General features: G+C 37.0%; 2 non-coding genes across 2 annotated transcripts; both read left to right on the forward strand.

Moving 5' to 3' along the window:
* Positions 1-4,700: 4,700 nt before the first annotated feature.
* On the forward strand, positions 4,701-4,806 carry LOC128295877 (small nucleolar RNA R71). Its single transcript, XR_008286426.1, has one exon. It is a non-coding gene; the product is annotated as a small nucleolar RNA R71 (small nucleolar RNA).
* Positions 4,807-7,617: 2,811 nt separating this feature from the next.
* LOC128295819 (small nucleolar RNA R71) lies at positions 7,618-7,724 on the forward strand. Its single transcript, XR_008286368.1, has one exon. It is a non-coding gene; the product is annotated as a small nucleolar RNA R71 (small nucleolar RNA).
* Positions 7,725-10,118: the final 2,394 nt, after the last annotated feature.

Genomic DNA, 10,118 nt, shown 5'->3' on the forward strand with positions numbered 1-10,118 from the left:
TTCGGTCCGTTTCTTGCTCTTTTTACTCTCGTATGCTCACCTAAGTATAAAACATGAAATTAAAGAATTAGGAGCATCGAATTCACCAAATCTAAGGAGAAACCATCCATAAATGTGCTAAGCATTGATAAATATATATAAAAATTATGGTTTATCACGCATTGAGTTGTTCTCTTGGGTTAGATTCAGTGTTACTTGGCAAGCTACCTTGTGGTCATTCAGAAATCAATTTGGCAAGTTGGCCTATATAAGTTTCGAGCCCTTGGATCGACGCTTGTTGATTCTTAAGTGCTATTTCGATATTCTGAAAATGAGTCTCTAACACCGAGATAAATTTCGTTAGCATCTCCTAAAGGTTCGGCTTTTTTTCCTGCTAGTAAAGTGGTTGTTGAAAACCTAGGGGATGTTGTGGCTTTTGATTTCCTTGACCACCCCATGAGAAATTGGGATGGTTCCTCCAACCTGCATTATAAGTGTTACTATATGGGTTCCTCAAGCAAAATCCTCAACTCACAATCAAAATAAATTCTTCTCAATTTATAATCCCTATCAATAATATCTCAAAATAATCCATAAGTATTCATACATTGAAAATTCAACCAAAAGTACATCAAATTTTCAAACATTCAAAGTTGAGCATTTTATCACGAAAACATAGGTGTCCCCCCTCATCTAAGTAATCACCTTTGATCAAAATATCATAGAGTTTAACATCCTCACTAAAGATTCACTCAAATTACTCGGGGTGTATAAGGACATCAAAAAAAGCACTCATTAGTCAATATGAAAAGTTATTACCATATGCTTGCATGAAAATCAAATCTCCACCACTATATATTAAGATGATACATCCATCAAAAAGGTCTTTAGAGGGTTGTAACGTTGCTTTGGTTAGAGGGTGTGGTCATAAGCTGAAAGAAAAGGTTAGAATCGAGATTGAATTGAAAAGAAATCAACTAACTAGAAAAATAACTAATTATCAGTTGAATACAGGTGAGCTTCTCCTCAGAATATGGAATTAACACTTAACCTCAAAAACGACGAATTACTACTAATATGTATGCAAGTATTTTTTTTAAGAACAAGTCAAATAACATAGAACTTAATTATTGCAACGAAGAATAAAACATAGCTAAGCAATTAATTCAAATCAAATCTCGACAAAACTAGGGATCAAATTAGGGGGTTTCAACAATAATGGGTTAGGGGTTAATATTGAGGGTAAATCAATTAATGGCTTGTTAGGCTCAAAGGGGTTTACTAAGGGTTAATTATAAAGGTAAGTTTTTGTGGAGTGAGTGGGTTAAACCTAAGTGCCTTTATCATCTCGACATATCAAATCAAATGGTGTGGTCTTGACATGCATAATCAAGCAAGTTCTAGAATAACAAATCAATACTGACACACTCATAATAAAAGTGAGCATGAAAGAAATAATGTATGCTCTAAAGGCTCGAGATCTCACAAAAATTATGGCTTTTTTATGTTTAAACTTGTGAATTTCAACTCAAGATAATATCTAAACTGGGGGAAACAACCTAAAAATTTTTAATTCTGAAAAATGAACTTATCATGCTTGATTCCCTAATGTCTTAAATTTTAAACGATCAATGCATAAATGCCTATGTTTTAATTCAAGACATATCAATAAAAATTATAACTTAATCAAAATTCATTCTAATAGTGGTATGAGAAGATGACATGAGAACTAGACAAAATTCAGGGATTTCTAATAATGATATAAATAACCCCCCATACTTAAGATGTACATTATCCTCAATGTACAAAGTTAGATTCATGACGATATAGATAGAAGATCATAAGATAAGGAGAGAAGTGAAACTTCCTGAATGATGAATGGACTCCTTGAGTTGGAGTTATGGAGAATAATAAGCCAAGACAATGATAAGATTAGAGGAGGGTACTTTAGTGGTGGTAGAAGTTCATTAGTCCCTAAGTCCTGTGCCAAAAGAATATTATATCTGGTAGTAGCTGTGGTCGTGGTCGAGTAGGACATGGCAGTCGTGGAGAACCTTTTCCAGTGGAGTTTTTTGTCCCTAAGTGATGATGAGCTTTGGAGCTTTTTATAACTGTGATAGAATCAGGAACTTTTTAGGAAATATAAAGAAGCATAATTACTCGTAAAGAAATAGCCGAATAAAAATTATAAAATCTCAAGATAAAATAGTATTAAAATGAAATAAAAAGTAATTTCAAAATATAAAGATAAAAATAAAATAAATAATAGGTGTTTATAAAGAAATTGGGGCACATGGCCGTGGGACACGCCCGTGTGCCCTCATTTTAGCCCGTGCATTTCGTGATTTTTGAAATTGGGCACATTGGTGTACACGGCCATGTTGCACGGTCGTGTCAATCTTCATTCACTTCTCCCACGCCCGTGTATACAGGCGCACGCCTGTGTTATTTTGACAGGCTCGACCACAGTCGGTGGGCCTGGTCATGTCGCACGCCTGTGTTAATTTGGCAGGATTTCCCACGACCATGTTGCACGGTCGTGGCAACTTATCGCATCTCGTGTTAAGGAAAAATTTTGCCCTATTTTCACACGGCCGTATCGCACGGCCGTGTCTCCTCCCGTGATGTGAGATTGACCTAAGGCACGCCCGTCTGCCCAGTTGTTTGGATTAGAAAACCTATGTTTCAATGACTCAGTTAGTGATTAAATGTCAAAAACTAAAATTTTAAAGAAGTTAACATCGTTAGTGCTTGGGTTGCTTCCCAAGAAGCGCTTATTTATAGTCTAAGCTCGACTTACCTTTCTGTTGAATGGTCATGGTGGTGCGAGGAGTTTACACTCCCTATCCCTACTATCAATTTTATCAACATAAGGTTTAAGACGAGTACTATTTACCTTAAAAGTGCCAAATTTGGGATGAATTACCCCGATTGTACCATATAGGAAAATACTGAGTATCGTAAGAGGGATTGCTCTGTTAGGTTCAGAAGTGGCAATGCGAGGATCTGCTGCATCCAGTAGTACTTTGTCTCCAACCTTAAGTTGATTTGGTGAGGTATTGAGCTCGTCCTGGCTTGGTTTTGGTTTATGGTGTGTTCTCGATTTATGTGTCCGCCATTCATCTAGCTCCTCGATTTGTAGCCTTCGTTCTTCATAGATAGGTCCTTTGATGTTGCTTGAACAGGGCTCATATATGTTCTTCAAACCTGTTTCCTTCAAAGTAAGTTGCACAACATGGTCAGTTTTAATAGTATGATTTATACAACTACCTTCAATTTTTGAATTGTTATTCGAATTATGAGCTTGAAGGGTGATTGTTTCGTCTCCCACAAAAAGTGTGAGTTCACCTATACCAACATCAATTATAGTTTTGGCAGTTGCTAAAAGGGTCTTCCTAAAATTAAAGGCACGTTACTATCCTCCTCTATGTCTAGAACAACAAAATCAACTGGGAATATAAATTTGTCAATTTTAACGAGTACATCTTCAATAATCCCCTTAGGAAATCTGATTATTTTATCGGCTAATTGAATACTCATCCTAGTTTGTTTGGGTTTCCCAAGACCTAGTTGCTTAAACATTTTGTAAGGCATGACATTGATACTAGCCCCTAAATCAGCCAAAGCATTATTAACATCTAAGCTACCAATTAAACAGGGAATCGTAAAACTCCCTAGATCCTTCAATTTGTTGGTCAACTTATTTTGTAGTATGGCTGAGCAAACTGCATTTAACTCCACATGTGACGCCTCATCTAACTTCCACTTATTTGCTAAAAGCTCCTTTAAAAATTTGACTGCATTCGACATCTGCGAAAGAGCTTCAACAAACGGTAAGTTGATATGTAATTTCTTTAAAAGTTTAAGGAATTTACCGAATTGTTCATCTAAGTGTTCTTTCCTTGTCGCATTTGGGTATGGTACACGTGGTTTGTACTCTTTACTTACTTGTTTTTGGTCATTGTGGTCCACCTCACCTTTACCTTTACTTACCACAATTTCTTGCCTCGGTTCTGGTTCAGATGTAACTAACCCTTCCCCATCTGGAATGGTAATTGCATTGAGCTGCTCCCTTGGGTTAGATTCAGTGTTACTCGGTAGGCTACCTTGTGGGCGTTCAGATATCAATTTAGCGAGCTGGCCTATCTGAGTTTCGAGCCATTGGATCGACTCTTGTTGATTCTTAAGTGTTGTCTCGATATTTTAAAAATGAGTTTCTGACCCCGAGATGAATTTTGTTAGCATCTCCTCAAGGTTCAGCTTTTTCTCTTGTTGGTAAGGTGGTTGTTGGAAGCCTAGAGGTGGTGGTGGTCTCTGATTTCCTTGGCCTCCCCATGAAAAGTATGGGTGGTTCCTCCAACCTGCATTGTAAGTGTTACCATAAAGATTATTTTGAGATCGAGGATTATTACCCATGTAATTTAACTGCTCATTCTCTATGTTGTAGCCATAGGGTGGATATTCTGAATTGCTTGATCCACCACCACTTGCTTCGCCTTGCATTACTGGGTGAACCTGTGAAGAACCAAGAAAACCGTCAATTTTTCTATTCAAAAGTTCTACCTGATTAGAGAGCATTATTCAGTGACATCTCTTCTATAAATTCACAAACATCCTCAGGTGTCTTATTATTGATAGTTCCTCTAGCAGCCGCGTCAATCATCTGTCTAGTCGAAGGATTTAGGCCATTATGACACGTTTGAACCTATAGCAAGAGTGGTAACCCATGGTGAGGGCACTTTCTCAAAAGGTCCTTGTATCTCTCCCATGCATCATAGAGTGTTTCTAAATCCATTTGCACAAAAGAGGAGATATCATTATGTAATTTGGCTATTTTAGCCGGCGAAAAATATTTTAATAAAATTTTTTCGGTCATTTGTTCCCAAGTAGTGATTGACCCTCGTGGTAACGAGTTCAACCACTGTTTCGCCTTATTCCTCAACGAAAAGGGAAACAAACGAAGGTGAATGGCATCATAAAAAACGTCGTTGATTTTAAAAGTGTCGTAAAACTCTAAGAAATTAGTCAAATGAGCATTTGGGTTCTCGTCCTACAAACCATCAAACTGAACAAACTGTTGGATCATTTGAACGGTGTTAGGTTTCCGTTCAAAATTATTTGCAGCAACAACAGGCCTAACTATGCTCGATTCAGTTCCTGTTAAAGAAGGTTTAGCATAATCATACATAGTACGCGGAGCAGGATTCTGATTTACTGGATCAACGGCAATCGCAGGAGGTAACAGATTTTCCTAGTTTTCAGCCATCTCCTCGGTTGTGGTTGAAGTATCGTCCTCTTGCTCTTCCTCTGTGTATCTGAAGCTTCGCCTTATTTCTCTTCGGTTTCTGAGAACTGTGCGATCGATCTCACTATCAAACAGTAATGGTCCCGACGGGTTTGTTCTAGTCATACACTATAAAAACCTGCCAGGAGTGAATAAAAAAAATTAGAAAAGAAAATAAAAATTTAAATTGCAAATAAAGTAAAATGGCTAAAGTAATAAAAATCGAGTGTTCCTAATATCTTAGTTCCCTGACAATGGCCCCAAAAACTTGATACGTGATATTCGTGATAGGTTTTAAAAATTTATAATTAATCGTTCTTGAAACTACCTATTATCACGATAAAGGCAAGTGTATCTATTGAACAGTAGTATAGCTTTAGCAAAACCGGATTGTCGAACCTAAAGAAACCAAAAGTACTAGTAATTACTTTCTTTTTATTATCTAGCCTAAAAATTAAGGGATTTTTTTATCTAAACTAATTAACTAACCTAAGAGTGCATAGAGAAAAATTGGGGAAAAACTTTTGGGAAAACTCAATTGATTAAGACAATACCCAAGGAAAAATCCACCTAGACTTCACTTGTTATTTGACTCTGAATCAGACGATTTATTCATTTGACTTAATTCGTAAAAATCCTTAAGTTATATCATTATCTCTCTCGAGACTAATAACATCTAACCCTAGTTTTATTAATTGAATTCTCTTTCTAATTAACGCCCTAGTGTTGCATTAACTCGATCTATGGATCCCCTTATTAGGTTTCACCCTAATCCGGCAAAATCTTGTCACCTTATCTCGAGGCGTGCAATCAACTCCGCTTAATTATGACAAATTTACTCTTAGACTGGGACTTTTGTTCCTTTGAATAAGCGCATTAAGTTGAGTCAATATCCTGAGATATTAACACAAGAATTAAGAACAAGTCAAATATTTATCATATAATTCAGATAATAATAACAAGATCCATCTTAGGTTTCATTCCCCTTAGGTATTTTAGGGGTTTTAGTTAATAATTATAAAAGAAAACATCTCAGAAGAATAATGAATACAAAACATAAAGAAAACCCAAAACCCCTAAATGGAAAGTGAAGGGAGATCTTCAGTCTTGACGATGAATCCGACTTCTGAGATGGATCAATCAACTTCCTTTGAGTAATTACTTGCCTCCTCCTCCGTGTGTATGTTCTAAGTGCCTCCTCAGGTGTTTAAATAGGCTTTAGAATGCCTAAGAGACCTCAAAAGTGGCCTTTTTCGAATAGAACTATATTTGGGCTCGATAGGGACACGCCCGTGTGCGATTGCTCCAGCCCATGGTCAAGGCTGTTAAATAGGTACAAACGTGTAGTCTACCTATGTAAGTCATGCTTCAATCTTGCCAAATGGACACGGCCATGTGGCTTACCCATGTGAGGAAGTCCAGGCCCTGTTGATTTCCCATGTAGGTCTATTTTCTCTGTTTTCAGCTTGTTTCTCGCTCTTTTTACTCTTCTATGCTCACCTAAGTATAAAACTTGAAATTAAAGAATTAGGAGCATCGAATTCACCAAATCTAAGGAGAAACCATCCATAAATATGCTAAGCATGGGATAAAAATCTATATAAATTACGGTTTATCACGCATTGAGTTGTTCCTTTGGGTTAGATTTAGTGTTACTTGGCAAGCTACCTTGTGGTCGTTCAGAAATCAATTTGGCAAGTTGGCTTATCTAAGTTTCGAGCCCTTGGATCGACACTTGTTGATTCTTAAGTGTTGTTTCAGTATTCTGAAAACGAGTCTCTGACACTGAGATAAATTTCATTAGCATCTCCTAAAGGTTCGGCTTCTTTTCTTGTTGGTAAGGTGGTTGTTGAAAACCTGGGAGATGTTGTGGCCTTTGATTTCCTTGAACACCCCATGAGAAATCGGGATGGTTCCTCCAACCTGCATTATAAGTGTTACTATATGGGTTATTTTGAGGTCTAGAATTATTGTTACCCATATATTGAACTTATTCCTCCTTGATGCTAGGGTTGAAGGATTGATTTTCTGTGTGTACTCCTCCTCCATTTGAATCATACCTCATCATGGGATGTACTTGAGTAGACCCACACAAACACTCAATCTTTTTATTTAAAAGTTCTACCTGGTTAGACAGCATAGTAATCGCCTCGAGGTTGAAAACACCAGCTGCTTTTGTCTGCTTTGTTCTCATGACTTGCCACTGATTGTTATTCAGTGATATCTTTTCAATAAATTCGTAAGCCTCTTCAGGTGTTTTGTTATTCAAAGTTCCACTGGCAGCTGCGTCGATAAGTTACCTTGTTGAGGGGTTCACACCGTTGTAAAATGTCTGAACCTGTAGCCATAAAGGTAACCCATGGTAAGGACACCTTCTCAATAGATCCTTGTATCTCTCCCATGCATCATAGAGTGTTTCTAGATCCATCTGCACAAAAAAAGAGATATCATTCCTCAACTTAGTCGTTTTAGCTGGCGAAAAATATTTAAGTAAAAAATTTTCGCTCATTTGTTCCCAAGTAGTGATTGACCCTCGTGGTAATGAGTTCAACCACTATTTAGCCTTGTTCCTTAATGAAAAGGGAAATAACCAAAGGCGAATGGCATCATCAGAAACACCATTGATCTTAAATGTGCCGCAAAACTCTAGAAAATTCACCAAATGAGTATTTGGATCCTCATCCTGCAAACCATCAAACTAAACAAACTGTTGTATCATTTGAATCGTGTTAGGTTTCAGTTCAAAACTATTTGCAGCAATAGCAGGTCTAACTATACTCGATTCGGCTCTTGTTAAAATAGGTTTAGCATAATCATACATAGTATAGGAGCAGGATTCTGATTTATTGGATCTGCAGCAACCACAAGAGGAAGCTGGTTATTCTGATTTTCAGCCATCTCCTCGGTTGTATTATGGATATCTTCCTCTTGTCCGTCCTTTATGTTTCTTAGGTTTCGCCTTATTTCTCTTCGGTTTTTACAAGTTGTGCTTTCAATCTCACCGTTAAAAAGTAATGGTCCTGATGAGTTTTTTCTAGTCATAGACTATAAAAACCTGTCAGAAGAAAAGAAAAGAAAATTTAGTAAAATTAACAAAAATTTAAATTGCAATACATTAAATGGCTAAAGTAATAAAAATTAAGCGTTCCTAAAATTTTAGTTCCGTGGCAACGGCGCCAAAAACTTGATGTAATGTCTCGTGATAAGTTTTATATTTATGATTGATCGTACTTGAAAACTAACTATTATCACGATGAAGGCAAGCGCACCTATCGAACAGTAGTATAGTTTATGGCAAGACAGGAATGTCGAACCCACAGGAACTAAAAGTACTAGTATTAACTTTCTTTTTATTATCTAGCCTAAAAATAAGGGGATTTGTTTTATCTAAACTAAGTAACTAAACTAAGAATGTACAGAAAGTAAATTGGGGAAATACGTTTAGGAAAACTGATTGATTTAGACATTACCCAAGGGAAAAAATCCACCTAGACTTCAATTGTTATTTGACTCTAAATTAGATGATTTATTCATTTGACTTGATCCGTAGAAATCCCTAATTTATATTATTATCTCTCTCGAGACTAACAACGTCTAACCCTAGGTTGATTAATTGAAATCTTTTTCTAATTAAAACCCCTAATGTTGCATTAACTTAATCTATGGATTCCCTTATTAGGTTTGACCCTAATCCGGCAGATTTATGTCTCCCTATGTCTAGGGGTGCAATCAATTTTGCTTAATTATGCTAGATCTACTCTTAGATAGGGACTTTTGCTCCTCTGAATAAGCATATCAATCCTTGAATCAATATCCTGGAATATTAAAGCAAGAATTAAGAACACATAATTAAGATCAAATCAAATATTTATCATATAATTCAGAAAATAATAACAAGATCCGTCTTAGGTTTCATTCCCCTTAGGTTTTTAGGGGATTTAGTTCATAAGTGTAAAAGGAAACATCTCAAAAGAATAATGCTAGCAAAACAAAAAGAAACCCAAAAATCCCGAAGGGAAGTGAAGGGAGATCTTCAGTCTTGAAGGAGAATCCAACTTCTGAGATGGATCAATCAGCTTTCTTCAAGTACTTCCTTGCCTCCTACTCTGTGTGTGCCCTCTAGGTGCCTCCTACTCTGTGTGTGCCCTCTAGGTGCCTCCTAGGGTGTTTATATAGGCTTTAGAATGCTTCTAAACCCTAAAGAGTGGCCTTTTCAGAATAGACCTAGAATTGGGCTCGACCGGGACACGCCCGTGTGGCACGCCTGTGTGGGGTGGCTTAGGCCGTGTTTTGAGTCAGCTAAATAGACACGGGCGTGTGAACTACCCGTGTGAGGAAGTCCAAGCCGTTTTGATTTCTCACGTTGACCCATTTTCTCCATTTTTGGCCCTTTTCTTGTTCCTTTTACTCTCCTATGCTCACCTAAGTATAAAACATGAAATTAAAGGATTAAGAGCATCAAATTCCACAAATCTAATGATAATTCATCCAAAAATATGCTAAGTATGGGATAAAAATATGTATAAATTATGATTTATCAATAGCTCCCACCACCCACTGGCTTCTTCAAATTGAATGTCGATGGAGCACGCAACCCATCTTTGGGTCTCGCTTCCTTGGCTGCTGTCATAAGAGATGAGCATGGCAAATGGTTATGGTGATTTAAGAAAAATATGTTCAATGCATTGTTAAACAAGCTGAGCTTTGGGCCATCTACGATGGGTTACAATATGCATGGAGTGACAAATGGAAAGAAGTTATAGTAGAGACTGATTGTGATATAGTTGTCAAGGATATCCTTGGTAGCCTTAAGAGACGTACGAATAGAGACTTGGTCTCAAGAATTCAAGAACTT

Source organism: Gossypium arboreum, chromosome 7 (genome assembly GCF_025698485.1).
Source record: "Gossypium arboreum isolate Shixiya-1 chromosome 7, ASM2569848v2, whole genome shotgun sequence".
In the NCBI taxonomy this organism is placed as follows: Eukaryota; Viridiplantae; Streptophyta; class Magnoliopsida; order Malvales; family Malvaceae; genus Gossypium; species Gossypium arboreum.